Source organism: Pongo abelii, chromosome 17, assembly GCF_028885655.2.
Source record: "Pongo abelii isolate AG06213 chromosome 17, NHGRI_mPonAbe1-v2.0_pri, whole genome shotgun sequence".
Lineage (NCBI taxonomy): Eukaryota > Metazoa > Chordata > Mammalia > Primates > Hominidae > Pongo > Pongo abelii.
The window spans coordinates 59937946-59959133 of NC_072002.2; the positions used below are offsets into that span (position 1 = coordinate 59937946).

General features: G+C 44.0%; 1 protein-coding gene and 1 long non-coding RNA gene across 2 annotated transcripts in view; one reads left to right on the top strand and one right to left on the bottom strand.

Moving 5' to 3' along the window:
• LOC103892981 (uncharacterized) overlaps positions 1-14613 on the bottom strand; it is a 69884-nt gene extending 55271 nt beyond the window's left edge. Inside the window, exons 1-2 of the long non-coding RNA XR_657122.4 lie at positions 14551-14613; positions 11335-11423 (exon numbers count right to left, since the gene is read on the bottom strand). This is a non-coding gene — a long non-coding RNA (uncharacterized LOC103892981). The remainder of the gene's footprint in view (positions 1-11334; positions 11424-14550) is intronic.
• The window catches only part of SLC14A2 (solute carrier family 14 member 2), a 472590-nt gene that overhangs the window by 278563 nt on the left and 172839 nt on the right, over positions 1-21188 (top strand). The window lies entirely within an intron of this gene.

Sequence of the window (21188 nt, forward strand, 5' to 3'; positions counted from 1 at the left end):
GCAACTCCAAGCAATCCTGGTAAGACACAAGAAGAAGTGAAGATGAGGAGGGCAAAATGGTCCCTATTGGCTGACTATATCCCTCTAAAACTTCTTTCCTGGAGGCCCTTAACTTGCATGGACATTTTTGGATCATCCCTAATGCCAAGGGAGGCTAGGAAATTGTATTAGTTTGTTTTCACACTTCTATAAAGACATACTTGAGACTGCGTAATTTATAAACAAATGAGGTTTAATTGACTTACAGTTCCGCATGGCTGGTGAGACCTCAGGAAACTTACAATCCTGGTGGAAGGGGAAGCAGGTACGTTGTACATGGCAGCAAGTGAGAGTGTGTGTAAGTGCAGGGAAAACTACCATTTATAAAACCATCAGATCTCATGAGAATTCACTATCACGAAAACAGCATGCGAGAAACTGCCCCCATAATCCAATCACTTCCCTCACTCCACATGTAGTGATTACAATTCAGGATTAGATTTGGGTGGGGCACAGAGCCAAGCCATATCAGAAATGTTTTCTTTAATTCAATCAGCAATGTGCCTAGCTAAAAAGTTGGGATGACTATTGCTAAGGAAAAAGGGGGAATGGCTAGTTGGTTCACAGCTAATAATGGCTACCAGAGTTGGTGACTAATTCTGTGCCCACGGACAAGGGCTTTCTTCCTCTGAACATTGCTTTCCTGTCCATGCAAAAAAGAGGATAGATGAGGTGCTGCTTTCCTCAATAGAGCCAATCATCTTTTCTCACCTTGTTCATTGCTTCAAACTTTAATCAAACTTCAACTTGAGACAATTATCTTTTGAAGCCCTTGTCTACTCACTCTCTTTCCCTTACTGCAGGGATTTGGGTCTTTGAAACTTTTTCTCCCTGCATAGTTTTGGTTCTACATCTATGTTCTACACTCACCTCTCTTTGGGAATTACAACTTCTCTTCCAGGTTCACCAACTGCTAGAAACACCCAGATTTTAACTTTCCAACTCACTTCTTCCAAGAAGCTCCCCCTGGTATATGGCCACCTCCTCTGAGACCACTTCATCCCACTGTCCATTGTCAAGAGCATGTTTTTCACTCAGAGAATCAAAACTTTTGTTGAAGACAGACCTTATACCATCTGGCCTAATGATTTGCAACTTGTTTTTCAGAGCCCTTTCTGCAAGTAAAAACATATATGAAACCCCAAGATGATGGATAAAATGAATAAAATGTAGAATGGGATGGGGCAGAGGAGCCCCAAGTCACTTCAGAACATCGTTAGAAAAGATAATATCTTGCCCTCATTTTATGAATAAAGACATTGCTGCCCAAAGATAGAATTCAATTGTTCATGCTATATAGCTCATAATAGCAACACCAATAATAACAACAGCATTACCTAATACTTACCCTCTATGTGAAATACTGGTGTGAGTGTTTTATGTATATTAATTACTTTGTGATAACCCAAAGTTGAACAGGTAGTCAAGGAAAGAGCCAGGATTTGAACGAGGCATTCTGACTTGAGAGACTGTGCCAGAAACCACTATTCTATAAGCATTTAAGCCACATGGCCTGAATAATTCTAGTCCTCTAACTCCTAGGCCAAAATTACCTTCTTTGATTTGCTTTATACTCGTTTTTTAGTTATGGATTCTGGACATGTTTCTTTAAATGTTTTTCTGTGACTCATATTTATTTTTTTGCTGCACACATTAGGCGTTTAATGAAGACTTTTGATAAAATATTTGAGTTCAGTGGGTAAGGAACAACTGCTTTCCACTTGAAACTTTGGTGAGATTTGACTTGGCTCATGAAGGCAACTGCATAAAGGCTAAATAGAAACATCAAGCCACATCCTTAATCACCTAAATGGAAGACTACATTCCTGCCAAATCATGTCTGCAAAGAGGAAAGGCAAGCATCTTGGACAATGTTCTGTGCATGGTCATCTTTTAAGTCAAGTCCTGGCAGAGTAGAAAGTGGTTGTACCTTGTTAGTGTTCTGTACTTCTTTCTCCAGAGTGGTGGTATAGGAAGGGTGATCCAGGGACCAGGAAGGCAAGAATTGGGTGACCATTTGCAAAGCCCAATTTTTCCATGTCCACCTTTCTATCTGGACAGTTGAATTCTACAGGAGAAATCACAAATTCCCCAAATTAGTGCCTACTGTACATTCGTGGTCCCTTCCTCAACTCAAGCTATCCTTCATCATATCCATAGTCACTCATCATCAACCTCGACAAGAAACAAGAAGTGCTGCTGCTTCTTCTCTGTTTTCAGCAACACCATCCACCCCTGTGATCAAACCGAAACTTGGTAGTCATCTTTTATTTTTTTCTCACTCTGTCACCCAGGCTGGAGTACAGTGTTACAATCTCAGCTCACTGCAACCTCCACCTCCTGGGTTCAAGTGATTCTCCTGCCTCAGCCTCCCAAGTAGCTGGGATCACAGGCACATGCCACCATGCCCAGCAATTTTTTTTTTTTATAAGTAGAGACAGGGTCTCACCATGTTGGCCAGGCTGGTCTCAAACTCCTGACCTCAGGTTGATCTGCCTGCCTCAGCCTCCCAAAGTGCTGGTATTACAGGTGTGAGCCACTGCACCCAGCCTGGTAGTCATCTTTGACTCCTCTTTCTCCCTCCACACCATCATTGAGACAGTCACTATGCCCTGCTATTCGTGTCTCCTTCACCTCTCTTCAGTCTGTCCACTCCCCTCTGTTAGTCTACACTTTGTTTCGAGCCAGCACTTTCCAACCCATTCTTGGTATAAGGAAGCCAGAGCTTTTTAAAACAGAATCGGGTCATCACACACACACACACACACACACACACACACACATACACCCTTTCTTAATGGATCTCTATAATATAAGCTTTGGGATAGAGTCAAAATTCATAAAATAGAAGCCAGGTTGTTCAGTGTCTGGCCACTGCTTTCCTCCCAGCTTCATATTTCCTCACTCGGATCCTGGGTTCCCCTAAATTGTGGATCTCTGCATACGCTGCATCCTGTCTGACTCTCTCTCTCGTCCCTACCTCTTAGTCAATATTTGGCAAATGCGTGAGTGAATTTGGATGCAGGAGGAGAAGAAAGAAAAGACAGACAGAGGAAGGAGGGATAAAAGTAACAATAATAACAACAATAAAAAACTTGGGCATGTGGATGGATGGAGGAAGAAAGTTTGTCCAAAGCAGAAAAATAGGAAACGAAAACAAAACAAAGTCAAACAAGAAACAAACAAAACACAATGGCCGGGGCCTCAAAGCATTGTTTATAAGATCCTGGTGGCATATTTCCATTTTAAATTAAACTCCAGGGCATAAACTTCACTTGACGGGTCCCCAGTCAGCACTATAGACCTCAAAATGCCACCCAGCCACCTGGTGATCCTACAAAGCAAGGCGAGGGGTTGAAGCCTTGAGGACAGATCAGAGGAGTGGTGATTAAATCCAAGACTGAGTCTTGCTTCAACCTTGGGATTATATCAATGTACATTTCTATGAGACAGGGTCCTCTTGCCTTCTTACTGAAGCGAGTCATTGCCTGTGTTAGCCCCCTTCTTCCCTAGACCTCTCCATGACACCCTGGGAAATGTACACTTATTGATAACTTGGCTCCATTTCTTGAGGGATTTAGGTCACTTAATATGTAATGGCTCTTAAGAGAAGCCAGTTAAATTTGGGGCTGAACTGGTAAAATAATTAGTATCTGCAATGTAGCAGCCCAGAGCACAGAGAAAAGAGTGGAAAGAACACGGAACGCCTACATTATGAGACCAAATGCTGCTATCCCAGCACCTTGGCAAGCCCCAATTCCCAGGTCTGACCTGCTTGCTGAAAGTTTGAAGACCACCCAAAGGCACTTTAGCAATTCATGTGAGCAAAGGCCTCGTGAGGCTCCGTGTGGCAACACCAGTTTCCTAGGGGCAATGCTTCATGCCTATTAATGTGATAATCCGTTTTCAAACCAGACAGTTGAAGTGAGAAAGAAGAATGAGCAGAGATGATTCGCATTACCAAGGGCAACTTGATCCCTAATAGTAGTGGCAATTGTGAACAAACTCAATTCTTAACATACTTAATTTCATTCAGTGCTCACAACCCTCCTATGAAAGAAGTATCATCCTTATTATACAAAAGGGTGTGAAATTCAGAGAAGTAACATTTCCAAGTGTGATGATTAATATTAGGTGTCAACTTGATTGGATTGAAAGATGCCTGGATAGTTGGTAAAGTATTGTTCCTTGGTGTGTCTGTGAGGATGTTGCCAGAGGAGATTGACATTTGAGTCAGTGGACGGGGAGAGGAAGACCCACTGTCAGTGTGGGTGGACACCATCCAATTGGCTGCCAGAGTAGCTAGAACAAAGCAGGCAGAAGAAAGTGGGATAACCTTGGCTGGGTGCAGTGGCTCACACCTGTAATCCCAACACTTTGGGAAGCTGAGGCAGGCACTTGAGGTCAGGAGTTCAAGGCCAGCCTGGCAAACATGGTGAAACCCCATCTCTAGCAAAAATACAAAAATTAGCCAGGCATGGTGTCAGGTGCCTGTAAACCCAGCTACTCCAGAGGCTGAGGCAGGAGAATTGCTTGAACCCAGGAGGTAGAGATTGCAGTGAGCCAAGACTGTGCCACTGCACTACAGCCTAGGCGACAAGAGCAAGACTCCGTCTCAAAAAAAAAAAAAAAAAATTGGAAGGTGGGATAACTGCTTGCTGGGTCTTCTGGCTGCCTTCTTTCTCCCATGCTGGAGACTTCTTCCTGCTCCTTCTGCCCTTGGACATTAGACTCCAGGTTCTTTGACTTATGGACTCTGGAACTTGCACTAGTGGCTTGCCAGAGGCTCTCAGGCCTTTGGCCACAGACTGAAGTCTGCACTGTCAGCTTCCCTGGATTGAGGCTTTCTGACTCAGACTGAGCCACTACCAGCTTCTCTCTTCCCCAGCTTGCAGACAACCTATTGTGGGACTTTGCCTTGTAATAGCGTGAAGCCCATTCTCTCTAATAAACTCCCATATATACAGGAGTGTGTATATGTGTATATATACACACACACATACTAGCTGATGACAGAGGCAGAAAGTGATTGCTGGATTTCTTGGTTCCCAATTTGGCTCTTTCCTCACTATACCCTACTGCTTCCTGGAATCTTGCAAGCATGAACCTGATAGCCACAGTCATTCAACAGTTAATTCAACAACTGTGTATTGATCCCCTTCCAGGCATCAGGCACTGTGTTAGGCCAGTGAGGATACAACAGGTTCAAAACAGAAAACGTTTCTTATCCTGTGTGGGGGTCATATTCAATTGAAGAGACAGACATACAATCTTTCAGGCAGAAGGCAATACACCCTATGTCCTATGCAAAATAATAAAACAAAGCAAGGGAAACAGAGAGCAGTGGGGCAAGAGAATAGGTTTTGTTTTTCAAGGGTGGCCAGACAAGGCCTCTCTGTTGACACCTGGCTTTGAGCTTTCCAACAAAATCCATTCCAACTTTGATGTATGCCTTGCTTGTACCCACAGTGCAGCAGGGGGCTGACAATGAGCACATTAGAGACAAAGAACAACCAGTAGGCATGGTGTTCCCATTGAGAAGGGAGGATTCAAAAGTAAGCCCCAAAATTGCCACATCCTGCCATGGGGCAGTTTCACAAGTAGAATGGGGTGGCCACTAACTAGCTTGGTAAGCAGAGAGGATTTTTTGGTGACGGATCTGTCCCCAGCGAAAATGGCCCAATGACTCAGGAGCTTAAGGAAGCTGTCCGTGCAATCTGATTCTGCCTATGAATGCCTTCTGAATACCTTCTATCAGAAATATAATAGCTGGAGAACTGCAGGAGGAGAGCAAGGGGAAAGCCTTTAGACATGCTTCAAGATCTCATTGAAAATGCTTCCTTCATAGACTTAGGAAGTTATGTTTCTGGGAAAGCCACTAAAAGTAAAATAAGAGGAAGACTCTGTTCATGCCTTAGAAACAACATGGAAGTCCATTCCTGTCCAAGGACTAGAAAAAAAAAAACTTTAAAAATAGAAACTGACAAATATAATCTATTTCATAACTATAATGCAATAGATCTGTACATTGTGTAGTGCAAGTTTTTAAAAAAGATTTAGCAATCAAATAAATCAACAACAAAGAAAACAATTTCCCAGGTACATACTTCCCAGGAACATATTTCTGTATTTTACTACTGAAATCACCCTCAGAAGAGTTCTGTGAGGCTGAGAGCTCAAAGAGAAGCACCTGACAGGGTCAGTGCCTGAAGCTGGGAAATAAGGATGCAGAACAGACAGGGAAGGGCAGCGAGAAGCTGCCAGACGCCCAGAGCCAAGAAATTTTGTGCCCAGGGTGACAGGAAGCAACCTGGTTGGATAGTGTCGCTTGCCGTTTGCTGCAACGCCGTAAGTTCTACGGTAGATGAAATTGGCAGGAATCATGCAAGAAGCTCACACTCCCTCTGTATCTTCACCTCTCCCTCCCATCTCCACTCCTGCTCCTGGAGACTCTCAGATCTGCTCTGAAGTTAACCTCCATCTCAGCTCAGGATTCATCTCCTCCTGTCTCCTAATTAGGCTCCTTCTCCCTCAGCTGGTCTCTCCCTTTCAATTAGTCTTCCTCCCATTTTAAGGGAAAGAAAAAAAGAGAGAGAGAACTTTCCTTGGTCCTGCTTTCCCCTCCAAGCTGGCATTCCATCTCTCCACTTTCCTTAATTGCCAGGTTGTAAAGAAATCTTTCTGCACTCACTGTCTCTCCTTCCTACTCTCCACCTTCTTTAACACCCACAGTCAGCTTTCTGTTCCCACAACTCCACAGAAACTTCTCTAACTGCTGAATGTGTCAACTTGTTTAAGCCTTTAGCCTCGGCAGTTTTGTCACTATAACCATTACTTGGACCCAGCCCCTTAAAACTTTCACCTCATTTGACCTGCATGACTCTGTCCCCTTGGTCTTCTCTAAAGCCTTCTCATCTTCTTCCCAGTCCCAAACAACCACCACCACCTTCATTTTTCATTGGTGGAGAAGAGATGAGAATCACCAGACTCACTGGTTGTTTTGGGGTCACACACTCCTTTGAGACTCTGATGGCAATGTTAAAGTCTCCCCAAAATGTCATTTTATTGATACATATTCACATACACACATATGTATATACATGTTTAAACATTATTTCAAAAGGTCCCTAAATTAAGAAGAGCCTCTGTCACAGAAAACAGCTGTTTTTACAAAATGTAACTATGATGTCATGTGGCTGATCCATACTACACTTAAACCACACATTTCTGTTGAGTCCTTGATGTTCAGAGGTGCTATAATAGAATAAAACATTTTATCAGAAGGCTGATCCCAGGATTCTCATCCAGTTTTCACACCTTAAAGGCTGTATGATCTTGGGCAATTCACCTCTCTGAACCAAAGTTATCTCCTCTATAAAAATGGGTATTATAATTTCTTCTTTGCTTCGCGGGATTGTTGTAAAGATTAAACAAGATCAGGAATTTGAAATACTTTGCAAACTTCTAAGTATTACAGAAATGATCACTATCAAAATCATTGATCAATATCCTTGTAGCTGCAGTGTGTTGGGGAAGAGGGGCCAGGAGGGTGTCAACATTGGGTTTTAATCCCATCTTGGGCACCACATTGTGATTTGACCTGGGTCCATGTCCCAGTTTGTAGACTGGAGATGATCATAGGTATCTTAGCTACCTCATAGAGCTAGTCTGAGTATCAAATGAAATAATGAATGTGGAGGGACTTTGCAACTCAGCAAGACTGGGGCACCTGCCATTTCTCATCCTCTTCTTTGTCCCTCTCCATGTGCATTAATTGAACTCTGTGAGCCAAAGAGAGTGAGCCTGCTCTGACAAGAGTCTCACCGTGCCTGACAATGGAGCATTCCTACAAAATAACTCTAGAGTCAAATTAGACTCCAGTGAGTTAATCATGGATAATGTAATTATAAGAAGCTGTAAATAAATTGATAATAATTGGCTACTTATTTTTTTAAAAAGGTGGCATGGAGAGAAATAATACAGTGTACAAGAAAGATTATCCTTTGTAGAAATAATCACTCCTCCTGATCACTTGGCCTATATTGGAACCCACCCCAAGGAGTGCTGGTTTCTCTCTGGTATGCTGGGTTGCTATAAAATACTTTCTTGAAATCCTTGACCTGAAATCCTGCCCTTATCCTGACGCATGAGTGTTAGTAACCTCTAGCAGGTTTCCAGTTCCTCAAGAAAGAGCATGGTGGTCAGAACTGTTGCACATTCCTTGTTCCCAGCCCCTTCTTTGCTTCACTGCATCCAGCCAAGGCTCAGAATATAAAGGTCAGGAGCAAATGCAAACAGACCAGCAAAGTTAAAGTGGATCCATCTCTGCCTTTTCACCAGGTTCTATCTGGTTTCGGGAAGAGGTGGGATTTTCATAGCACTATGAGAAGGAAGGGATCAGCTATTGTCTTGTGAGAACAAGCCTGGTCACTGTCAGATAACATAGCAAGAAGTATTTCTCAAAAGGACCTCCTTTGCAGGGGTGAGGAAAGACAAAGATCTGGGGCTCCACATACAAGGGCAGGAAGGGAGGAAATGGGAGAGAAGCTAACATTACTGAGCTAAGGACATTACCTATATTATTTCATTCAGTTCACTCAACAGTGACCTCTAGTATGTGTGTATTGTCCCGTTTTACCAGCTAAGAACCTGAGGATCAGAAAGGCTACAACTTGCCCAAGATCACACAGAGAATAATGAACAGAGAAGCCTCCAAATGCCAGACTATTTTGACTCTGGCAAACTGGCTCACCAAAGGTGAGGACAGCCAGGAAAAGAAAGTGACTCTCTACTTATGTCCTGTCCATCAACACTCCCCTTATAAGGGACCTGTGATTATGATAAGGGCCACAAACTATGAGTAAGTCAGGGCCAACCTGAGACTTGAATCGTCCACTTACCAGCTTTGTGGACTGAGTCCTTAAAACATATTAATAAAGTGAACATAATATTATCTCTCTAGAAAATGTGTAAGTTGCTATGTAGTTCCAACACAATGATTTTTGTATAAATGCTTCATCTCCCACCTGCATTAGGCTGCATTGCCAGGTAGAGAAGTGTCATTGTCTCTATTGAACAGGGTGCAGGTGAAGGGCATGTCCCTGGCAAAGACGCAGAAGAGCAAGGGCCATGGAGTTGCCGGGACACTGGGCAAGGATAAAGTTAGCTTTAGGGTATCCAGAGCACAGCCAAGGTCCGATAATGAATTACCTGGTCAGAGCAGGACTGGAAGTGACAAGGGATTCCTGAAAGGTTTCTCAACACTTTCCCCAGATCAGAGTGGTCCCAGAGTCTTGGGCAGAGCTACATCTTCCCATGGTGGGGTAAGTGACTTCTGCTCTGGGGAAAAAATCAATCATGAAGGAGGAAGCCCACAAGTCTTGGCTAGAGCAAGAACATCATGGGACATGAGCTCCAACTCTGATTTCTTCCTCTTATCCTTGGATGTGATATCCTGGTTTTATGGCTCTTGAGAAAAGTATAAGGTCCTAGAGGTAATGGATTCTATAGTAAATGTTATTGGATTTTTCACAGGGCTTAGAGGAGCACAGAACTCAAATAAGTGGTCCCTAAAGGCAGGATTCTGTGGCATCTGTCTGTGAGTTCCCATAGTTAACTTTTCCCATAGTGACTTTAGTGTGGGGCAGAAGATGCTGGAAGACTTGTGAAACAGGCAGATTCCCAAATTCCACCCTGAGAGATAAAGATATGGGAAGATTAGGAGTGGGGTTGTTAAACTCACTAGTTGTTTCCAATGCAGTTGATCCTTGGGGGGAAATCTTTGAGAAACTCTCTGATAGTCTATTGTTTCACATATCATCTTGAACTAAAGTTAGTTGTTTAGAGATTAAGCTGCCTCCATGAGAACATAAGCTCCTCCAGGGCAGGGTCTGTGCCATCTCATCCCGGTAACCCAGAGCCTAGCAGATCACCTGGCATGCTGTAGGTGTTTGGTTGGACTCAACAGGCAGGGAAGACCATAAAATACATCTCATTCCCATAGGAACAGTTCCATGTCTAGGATTTGTGTTGTGGACAAGGGTCACTATATCCTCATATATTATAAATATGGGCAACAATATTGCACCATGAGATGCTAGAGTGATCAAGCTGAAAAGTACCCTAATTCATTCTTTAACATTCATAAAACAAAGGAACAGCTCCAGACCTCTGCAATCACTGGGAATAGTAAGATTATGCTCCAAGAAACATTCTGTGAGAGTGTATCTAGTCAATGTAATAAAGTTTATCTTACAGTCACTTTGTAGATAGGAGAACTGAAACATAAATAAGTTAACTGACACATTCAATGTTGCATCATGAATCAGCATCAGACCCGGAATTCAGACCCAGGATCCTGGATTTTCTACGTGGTGCTTCTTCCAAACCACAAGATTCTGATAAGGACCTGTGTGTCCTATGTGTCCTATTTCTGGGTTTTTTTTTTTAAAGAATGATCAATAAAATATTTTCTTTTGTAATGCTTCTACTGCTTGCAACAGGGAAATTTATCACAAGAAGAAGGCATCATTTTAAAGTTCCATGGGCAGCTCTTTCCAGAGATGTGGTCCATGGAAAGTCTTGCCCAGAGACCCTTGAAATTCTAAGAAGGAAATAAAGTGAGAGTTAATGAAATGTGTAATTAATGTTGATTGTGGCAAGCATGCTTCTTTTAGGTCAGATTGATGATGCAGGGGAGTGATAGTGTTTGTGATTGTTGTGTGTGTTTTTAGGATATTAGGGCCCTTGTCTAAGCCCTGGGATTTTTACTTAGAGGCAGGCTTTGTGAGACTAGGGAACAGGCTATGGTGGGCTTCAGGGAACAAGCTCTACAAGGGGACTCTCCACGTTACGTACATTAACCAAAATGGGGTCATCCCATGCTCTGCGCTTACTGAGCAAGTTTCCCTTCAACACTACCGCATCCCTCCCCAGCCAATGCTTAACAAATCACACCAATGTGACTAACTCAATGTCTGGTTCTTATTTCTCCTCCTTCCCTTTTCTGTTTGCCATTGTAACCCTCCTGTCTTAATGCTTTTCTGCCTCTTCAGGAATTTTGACGACTCCATCAAGCTTTAGTGTCTGCAAAACACATTCCTATTAGTCAGTTCTCAGACACAATCTCCACTTTTTCACCTTATGCAAAGCTCCACGTACTCTTTCTTGGCAACTCTAGTTAAAATGCTAAATTACAGAGGTGGGCAGACCCTATTGATAGTAGAGAGACTGGTGCCCCTCTCTTCTTGCCTACCTTTGCTAATGGCCTGAAAATAAATCTCTCCAATACCTCACCTGCTGATCTGCTGTGGCTTAATCAGCCTGGTAGATTCAGAGTAATTATCCCCATCAAAGACCATGTTCTCATGATGCTTCCCACACCACTGGAAGTAGGTAAAACAGAGAGGAGTGTATCTATTTTGCAGATTCTGAAGCTCAGTATCAAGGATTCAGCTAACTTACCCAAAGTTAGTAACAGAGCCCCTTCCAGAACCATCGCTTCCTGTCTTCTTGTCTAATGGTCATAAGTCCTTATTTATCTCTAATCTTGCTCTTGCTATGGCTAAACTGCACTCACAAGGGTGACTGATGTGTCCTCAGTAAGATGGAAGGGAAGGAGGAGAGGATCTTTGTTTTCATCTCCTGGAATGTTCCAATAGTTCCAGCTGTGGCTACAGTTCATGACTGCAGGGATTTTTTGCTTGTTTATTTTCTTTTGAAAGATTCTATCTAGATTCCGGCAAACTTTCCAGCAAACAGTACTTTGAGGCAGCTGGAAAAGGGAGGGCTCTTCCTTCCCTGTCATATGTCCTTAAAATAACAACAGGGGAGGAAAGCCCACAGGGTCCCCTTAAGGTACCAAGGATAGCGTAATGAATTTGCTAATCATAAACAGTTTGCTCCTGAGTTCCAAACGATATGGTAATGAATTGCCAGTGAACCATTTGCCAGACCACAGCCATATGGTAAGGGATGGGACCCTGGTACATAGTAGCCATACTGTGGGTTTGTCTGCATAACTGTTCCCATCCAGAACCTTCCCATCTCTATGGCTGCTAATTAACATTCTGTTTAAGCTTCTGTTGTCAAAACTAATTATTTGTTTGCCTTATGTGGATAAGTCTTTCTCTTATCTGGTCAGTAATAGTGACCATTAAGAAATGAAAATATGTTTGAATCCACATAAAAATATTTGAGTTACACGTCTTGCATTACCCAGTGGATACCTGGGCCTAGCAGCACTAGCCTATGGAAGCAACTCAATCTAGGAACTTATTAAAACCAACAAATTATCATCTTCCCCTACAGAAACACAAATAAGGATTCAGTTCATTAATTTCCCCATTGTTCTTCCTTTCTGTGGACATTACTCTAGTTGGATCTTTAGTTATAAAATGTGGATTTTATTACAATAGTGATGATAATAAAAATAATTAGGAGAAGAAGGAGATTCATTTATCAGAATAAGGCACCCTTTCAAATACACACTCCCTCTTGATTTGATGAGACAGTGAGATTTGGGAAAGAATCTGCTGTTTCGTTGCTGCCTTTGTTGGTTTCCTTAGCAGTTACCCAATGGGGCTAGAAAGAAAGAGAGTTAGGAAAGGAAAAATAAAAGTAAAGTGACTCTAGGATCAAAGGGAAATGAGGACCTATGATGAGTAAACAGCAAAGCAAATTGGAAAGAAACAATTTTGTGAGAGATTCAGAAGTACAGCAGGCTAGGGAGAGGCTGTTTGGATAGTCCAGTGTGCATCCAGTGTCTTACATGCCTCACCACCATCACCACCAAGGGCAGACAGGGAGGTGGGGCAGGGATTGTCCCTCTCTCCCCATGCCCCCTGCCACATCCTTGTGACAGCCTTTGACAGTCTTTTTCCACCAAGACTGCCTGCTATCCATGTAAATTCATTTTCCTTTCATAACGACATTGAAGAATATGGGAAAATGGAACCAAAAAAGAGGGAAGATGGAGGGGGTGAGGAGCCCACAGACTAATATTCCCTGAGAATGCTCCTGGGTCCCTTGCTTCCTATAGGACCCAGTAGGAACAATCACTCTCTTTCACAACTTTCTGAGTTTTCCCTGCATCCCCACATACCTCACCCCAGAAACAGCCAATGTGCTAATTGCAAGGTCAGGCCAGTGTCTTACGTGGCATCTGGGACATGGTATAATGCAAACAGATTTCCATATGTGGTCCCTTCCAGTAGTCCTCGGCCCCCAGAGCACCCACACCACGTAAGAACTCAGTTTCTCAGGAGACGCTGACATTTTAATTGGAAGCATCTGTTGCCTTTTCTGTTATTTTTGGCCAGGTTTGGTTTATTTGTATGAGCCGATGTTTGTGTACAGACCCGCCTACATGTTTCACAAAGCCTAGCCTTGCCTCCTCTCTCATTTTCTTCTCAAGTAGCTGACTGGGATGTGTGACGGGGCCACTTGCCTTCACCCTGTCCATTCTGATGTGGATTTCTCTCCACAAAACTAGGGTGGGGAGGGAGGGCCAAGCTGAAAACTTCAGAGAAGCACCTTCTTGAAAAAGATGTTCTGAGGGAGGGAGGCTCACCACTTCCTGCTTACACAAAGTGTCTGCTAGCCTCTCAGCAGGAGATTCTGCTTCCAGCTTCAAGGCTGCAGCCAGCTTTGAGGCCGCAGGGGGACCTTGAAGGTGTCAGGTCCAGTCCTGTACCCCTCCCAGCTCTGACTCACACACTAACTGCGGCCCTGTCCTCAAGTCTCTCAGGAGTCCTGCTCCCAGTAGCCTTTGAGACCTGCCCTTCACTTTATCCTCACTTAGAAAACCCATCCTTCTTCTCCCCATCAAACCCAACCACCTCCACAGAGCCTGCTTCTAGTTGTCCAGTTAGCCTGATCACACACCAGCAGAGCCGCTCTCTGTCAGTAATCCAGTGGCAACTGGGTGTTTGCTGAATTCTGAGCTGCAGTGGGTTGAATCATGCCCCATCAAAAAAATAGTTCTACACAGAACCTTGGAATGTGAATTTATTTGGAATAAGGATTTTTTGCAGACAGGTTAAGGCTCTCCAAATGAAATCATCCTAGATAGGGCAGACCCAAAAACCCAATAATGGAAGAGACAGAAAAAGACATGACAGAGAGAAACAAAGGGCATGTGAAGACAGAGGCAGAGATTGGAATGATGCCACCACAAGCCAAGGAATGCCAGGAGCCACCAGAAGTCAGAAGTGGCCAGAAAATTTTTTCTCTAGTGCCTCCAGAGGGAGCATGGCCCTGCCAACACCTTAGTTGTGGATTTCTAGCTTCAGAACTGTGAAAGAATGAATTTCTCTTGTGCTGAAGTACCGAGTTTATTGGTAATTTGTCACAGCAGTCCTAAGAAACTGATATTCAAGCCCTGGGCTAGGGTACCATGGTGTACAAAATCCTAGGAATGAAGGGGAACTGGAATCTGCCCGCACATAAAGTGAGAGGACCTGACTTTCCTCCCCTGACTTACCCCCTCCTCAAGGGGATATCACCACTCACCAGCTATATCCCCTGGAGGAGGTCACTTGAGCTCCCTGGCTTCACTGTCCTTTCCTGTACATTGAAGGAGATGGACAGGACAAGGTCTATGAACTCCTGCAGCTCCAATGTTGTCTTTTTTTGTGTAAGAAAGGGAGATTATAACTACACAAGGTGATGACATCATAACCCCGGGTCCCCACTGTGAGAGGCACACTGAAATGAGCACTACAGAACCTAGGAGGGGAGGTTCAAGTAGAGTCAGGGAAGGTCCTAGGGGAGGTGGTCTCTGAACTCAAGGGCAGGTTGCCAAAGAGGAGGAGTTGGGAGAGCATTGATGATCGGCAGAGAAGTCAATGCACAGAGGTCAGATGAGAGAGTGACAAGGAGGAAACAAGCCAGGCTGGAGCAGAGAGGACCACAAGAGCACCATGTCATGCTTCACCCAGAAATCAGTCTTTGGTAAGCTCTGCCCCATAACCAGGGTCTAGCATTGAGGGAAGTGCTTTCCTCCGTGGGAGAGACCAGGCTGACCCTCAGGTCACACACATCCACATTAAATAAATATGGATTGAACACTCACTGTCACCCTGCAGTCCTGGGCACTAAAGAATCTGTGGGGACACAGACTCTGTCCTCAGTGGGCATACAATCTGATGGTGGAGGCAGCCTATTGAGCATGTAACTGTGTTCAGGGAGGTAGGTAGCTTAGGCAGAAAAATGCACAGAGGAGCTTCTGCTGCCATTTGGGGAGCTGGGACATCTTCCTGGAAGAAGGGACTTTTAAGCTACTTGAGAAATGAATAAAATTGGCCAGTTGACAGGAATGGTGAGAGTGTCCCTGTAACTCTCCCTCATGTGAGTCCCATCAGACTCTCTTTGCTTACTGCAAAGTAAAATAAGGAAGCAGAAACATACAACAGGAATAAATAGGAACTGTGAGAAAAGGTAAGAAGAACCAACTAGAAAAACATGGCAATCTGGGGCCATTTGGCAATGGGGCAAATATCCCTGAATAAACAAGAGCCTTCCAGGTACCACTCCAATCCTATAATGCAAGCTTAAAATAGATTCCATGTACTCTGCTTATCTCAAAGGTAAGAAAGACTGGAATACTTAGAAACACCATCATCCAACATGCTCAACAGAGGCATCTCAGCATTCTGAAAAATTGTTTTGCGTAGATCTCATGTTCTAGCTGGGGCTGACCTCCTGAGTCTTCCTGTGTTGACTTGTTTACAGGCTAGTCTTCACTCAGGTTCTTGCTGTGACTCTTCTCTCCCTCTATTAGTCTTTGGAAGAGGGCAGGGCCTTTGATATGGTTTGATTGTATCCCCATCCAAATCTCATCTTGAATTCCCATGTGTTGTGGGATGGAACCCAGTGGGAGATCATTGAATCATGAGAGCAGGTCTTTCCCGTGCTTTTCTTGTGATAGTGAAGAAGTCTCATGAGATCTGATGATTTTAAAAAGGGGAGTTTCCCTGCACAAGCTCTCTTCTCTTGTCTGCCGCCATGTGAGATGTGCCTTTCACCTTCTGCCATGATCGTGAGGCTTCCTTTGCCATGTGGAACTGTAAGTCCATTAAACCTCTTTCTTATGTAAATTGCCCAGTCTCGGGTATGTCTTCATCATCAGCATGAAAACAGACTAACACAGCCTTCATCTTTTCTTTGCTTGCCAGCCTACTCATGGGTGCTCAACTTTCTACAAGATGTTTCTGTAGAATGGCCAGTGTCCTTTAGATGGGTCGCCCAACCTTCTGGAATCCCTCCATTCTGATGGGCCACTGGAAGCTGTCTAACACAGGCCCAGTCCCTCAACTGGACTTTATCAAACGCCTACTAGGTTCAAGGCATCATGCACACACAAAAATGCCTACTCCAGGGAATTAACAATCTGATCTTGCAAATGAGACAAAAATATGTAAACATGTAAACAGAATTACAAATTATCAAGATATTGGGGGATGACAGATGACCTTTGAGTTGATTTCATGGATAACAATGCCAGCATCCCCCAAACCTTCAGATCCATCTGAGGCGAAATGCTAGGATAGAGGACCCATGGCCCTGAACTCAGGGACTTCAGATGGTCATGACTCTATCCTGGAGCCTCCTGTATAGCCAGTGGTATTGCAAGCCTTTGGAAGAGTCCAAGAAGTAGAAGGAAAATGAAGACTGTATGTGTCCCTTCATGGGATACCTTGCCCAGTCTTACCCAACTCATCTGTGGATTCGACTGTTTCCATCACATCCCTCTTTGTAAATAGGGACACAAGAGGAGATGGACCAAATCACCCTGTCTCTGCCTAAATTTACCTCAGTCATCTCCTCCCTATATATATATCTCTCTCTGTCTTTCTGGCCATCAATACCTGCTTGTCTCTCTCTCTTTCAAATTCTCCATAAGTTTTCTTTCTGTGGTTTTCTCTCTTGCTACCTTTGTCTTTCTTTCTCAGTCTCTATCTCTTTCTGTTACATACATGTAAATGTTTTTCAGGGAAACCTACTTCTCTTGTCTCAGTAAGCCTCAGTTCTAGTTTATTAGCATGAAAGCAATCAAGGTTTAAAAGAAAAAAAAAGACATTTACAGAAAAGCCCAGATATGGTTGTGACAGCATTTCAGGTCATGGAGGGGACAAGGAAGGAAAAATAAACTAGACAGAATGGAAAAGTTGAGACTGGGAAGCCAGGTCACATGGTGTCGGCAATCTGCCACTCAAGTGGCCGCCACTTTGCACCCTGTGGGCCCCCATCCCTGTCTCCCTTGGATGGTTCTCGAGGGAGGTTCCAGGGGCCAAAACCCTTTAGAAGTTCCATTGCGATGAACTTTGTAGAGATGTCTGACCCAGGGGCCCACACTGTGACTTCTCTATGGAATGCAGAGTTCTGTAGGTCATGGACTGGGCCTCTGCTGCATAGAGGAAGGAGCATTGCTGGTTCCATGTTAGAACCTGAGAGACCTTGGAGAGGATCCCATCCATCCTCTGCCTAACAAAGAGGGAACCTGAAACCTGAGTGGAGGGGTTGTCCATAATCCTACCCCCTGTTAGGGGCAGAGCCAAGCCCCAAACATTTCTCCCTCACCTCCCCACTGTCCTTCCCAGGTTCCAGGCTCAGTTTCATCTTTGATGGGCAACTTCAAGTGAGACACTTAACCTCTTTCAGCCTCTGAGTTCTTACCTGTAAAATTAGGGGCATGGAAGTGAGCATTTTGGATGTCTTCTTTACAGGTGCTAAGTGTTTTTTATAATTATTCTCACACTTAAATCTGACAACAGATTTGTGTTTTACAGTAGTCATTACAATTCCCATGTGATAGGGGAGACAAAAATGAGTCTCTCTGAGATAAAGTAAACTCCTTAAGATCATGCAACTTATAGAGTGATTCATCTGTGCCCCCAAGCCATACTAAGTGTAGGTTTGATGGAGAATGAGAAGGCATGCAGAACCAAAGACCAGGCTCTCCTACACTCCCAGGCCCCTCTATGCAGCTCCTACTGTGGAGGCAGGGAGTACCCCCAGTCCAACCCTGCCACCAGTGGAGTGGTGCCCACAGGAGGACAGCCTGGCCCAATCTTTCATGGAATGTCACAATATTGCCTTCCCCTTTGCCTGCTGATTAGGGTCCTGCCTCCCGAAAGTGACCTAAGCCAATGTCCCACCCAAAGGCAGAATCAAAAGGCATTCAGCCATGCTCCCCATACTTGGGTTTCTACCCACGAAGAGGGAGGCATACAGATGCCCAAAGACCCTCTCAGAACAGCCAGCTGATCCCGTCATTGAGAGAACTTGTTTGGAGAGGTGACAGTTCCCTAGCTTGTTCTTGTCCTGCTTACACAGCAGAGCAGTGTTTCCAGCTGGCATTTGCAAAGGCCACTCACCTCACTTTGCATTCAGGACTCTTCCCCACCAGCCAATGCTCAGAGCGGCTGCACTGTTAAATGTGTCTGCACACAGCACTCACACACATGAACACCAAATGCTGTTATTTTTAATAAGACTTCTTTTTCCCCCTCCTCTCCTGAAAATCCAAGAGAGTCCTCTGCAAGGCAGAGGCCAAGAGGGCAGCCATCCACATCATATGATTTGCAGACAGCAGAAAGGTCCCCATTCCTAGCTCCTGTGTTAACTCTCCTTTTATTGTTGTTTTTTTCTTTTTTTCCAGCCTTCTGCAAGGGGCATTATCTGGCCCAGACATCTTTGCACTTGACACATCCTTGGCACTTGTTTCTATTTAAAGTAGTACTTTATTATGTATACCCTTACATTATTATTTCACTATTTACTCTGTGAGAAAATTTCCTCCCCAACTAGATTATAGCTCCTATGGGGAGAATATTGATACACCTCTAAATTTTGGGGCAGTGGATCTCTGAAATTCTAGAATTTATATAGTAGCTTAAACATTAATTTTTCAGACTCTCTGACATCACTCAGGAGTGGATCCTTTTGGGATCCACTAGAAGACCCTTGTCCCCTAAGTCGACTCTTACTCCTCCCTTAAGGTCTCCTTGCAATCTGTTCTTTATTACACCCCTTCCCTGGGCTCACTCCCACCACCCTTGGTACACACCTTACAGATTACCTTATCACAGAGGTTGATATTTAGCTGTTAAATATCTAGCTGTCTCTCCACTTGGAAAGCGAGCACCTTGAAAGGTGAGTAAGTGCCATAACCAGGAAAAGCTTGCAGGATGAGCTGGGGTCTCAGGTGTATGTGTTTGAGAAAGAAGGAAGTTGAAACTAGATGCAAAAGGAGGAGGAAACTAACCCAAGTGTCCCAATTTCTACCCAAAGGCGTTCTTCCATTTGTGTCAAGTACTGCTCCCTGGAAGGGTCCTTATAAAAAGTACTTTGGATGAAGAGTACAGATCCCAAGGTGTTTAGTGATACCACATAGGGTTCAAGCCTCCATCTGCACACCAGGGAGTTCACTTTGGGAGATAAAGCACTATGGCAAGAAAATATTCAGGGGAAGAGCAGTGTTTGAAGACAGGTAGACTGTGGCATCAAGGCATTGACCCTGAAGAAAGAGGAAGGTAGAAAAATGGGCTCTCAGCTCTCAGGGAAGGAACCTAGGTAGAGCCCAGGCAAACAGACTAAAGTTTGAGGTGCTATTCCAAGCCCAAAATGGAATAAAGATGCTATACGGGTAAACCAAGGCAGGAGCCCAGATGCATGTACAGGAGCACATTTCAGCAGACAGAGAAATGCTTGGGGACTATACACCAATATCCATGGAGCATCCCTGGGCAACAGATGAATTCCAGTCCCCATCAGATGGTGGAGGTAAGGCTCCCAGATGAGTTCTTGTCCTCTTCGGATATAGCTCAGGAATTAGGAGTGAACCAGACTAGCATGGAAGGAGTGGAGAAAAAAAATCAAAGTCAGATGGGCAGTACCTAGGCCAGGGAGAAGAGTCCTTTCTCAATTTTATCTGCCATACCCAGAAAATTGCCTGATGCATACTAAAGAGTCAAGAGAAATTTGTTGTACAGTTTAAAAGAGAGAGAGGCTTCCAGATACTTTTCCATCATTTTGGCAGGTAACTCCCTGCTTTCCTGGTCAGCCCTTGCTTACTGGAACCCCTTCATCCAGTGCCACAGAGGAAGTGCAATTCCCCTCCTGCACTGCTGCTCATTACCAAGAAAAATGACAGCTTGATGGTCTTCCAGCAAGAGAGAACAATCTATTTCATTTGGAAGTTTGGTAATTGATTAGGGCAATAGATTTTCTTCAAGGCAGCCTCCCTGGGAGAGTCTGGCGAGGGCACAAGATTTACATACATCAGACTCACTCTGCCTGCAAAATCTGTCTTAGAGGATGAGATCACAAGGCCATTACTGGACTGGGGGGAGCTGGAAGGGTGGGAAGGCAAAGTGGAATTCCCAGACATCATTTCTCAACAACCAGTACCATGGCTAGTTCAGAATGTCTCCAAGTACTTTCTGTCAGTAACTTGTAGGTAAATCCAAGGTTCTGTCTACTCAGGGTGTGATCAAGCAAGTGATTCTTTGGGAGTCTCTGTTGACCAAGCTTCTGTATAGATGGGCCCCAGAAACTTACTATTAGCCTATGTTGTCACCAACAATGGCTACCCTATTCTACGGCTGCACCATAGCCTCAGTGAAGTGGTATCCTGAGAGTTCATATCATGGGGTTATCTCGAAGGTCATCAGGGCCAGCTTTTAGCAAACACTTGTTCTCTACTCAGACTTCTTCTGAAGCATATCTTCATCTTATATACCACCCTCTCCCCAGATTTTACTTCTCACTGTTTCTGTGTGCCTCTGGATCAAAATCTGACATAGAAAATCTTTCAAACCTGTCATTTACCTTATGTAAGTATAAATCATGATGTTCCCTTTCTCAGAGAAATATTCATTTTAAGGCTTATCGCCCAATATGTGATAAAGAAATTTCCAGCATCATTGTATTGATGAGAAGTTAGAGGGAATGTATACCAAGAACAAAGCATATTTTTTAATGCTACTTACATTGGAATGACACTACACACTTCATTGTGTAATGGGACTTCATTTCTTTGGCCGCAACACCACCTTCTAAATTAGTCGAGGCCAATAGGTCTGTAATTAGAAGTTGACTATGATACACAGAGGTCCAAATGTAGCCCCAAATGTAAAGGTTGAAGG